This window comes from Notothenia rossii (assembly GCF_949606895.1).
Source record: "Notothenia rossii genome assembly, chromosome: 1".
Lineage (NCBI taxonomy): Eukaryota > Metazoa > Chordata > Actinopteri > Perciformes > Nototheniidae > Notothenia > Notothenia rossii.
Window position 1 is genome coordinate 67,539,676 of NC_136912.1, and position 276 is coordinate 67,539,951.

A 276-nucleotide genomic window follows, 5' to 3' on the forward strand; every position below is an offset into this window, starting at 1 on the left:
GCATGTCACTCCACTCAAGTACCCCTGACATGAGAGCCGCGCAAGTTTTCCTTTTGTAGCAAGCAGCAAAATAATAATAATAATATTGCGGTTATTGCCATGACACGGTATATCGTTCAGCCCTATACACATCCCTACTCTTATAACCAGTCTGTCCCCCGCTCTGCCTTTTGCTGAACTCAATAAGAGCTCCACTCAGGAACAGAGGGGTGAGAAGAAGAAAAGAGCATCCGAGAGGGAGGGAGGGGGCTCTGCTGAGAGAGAGAGAGAGAGAGA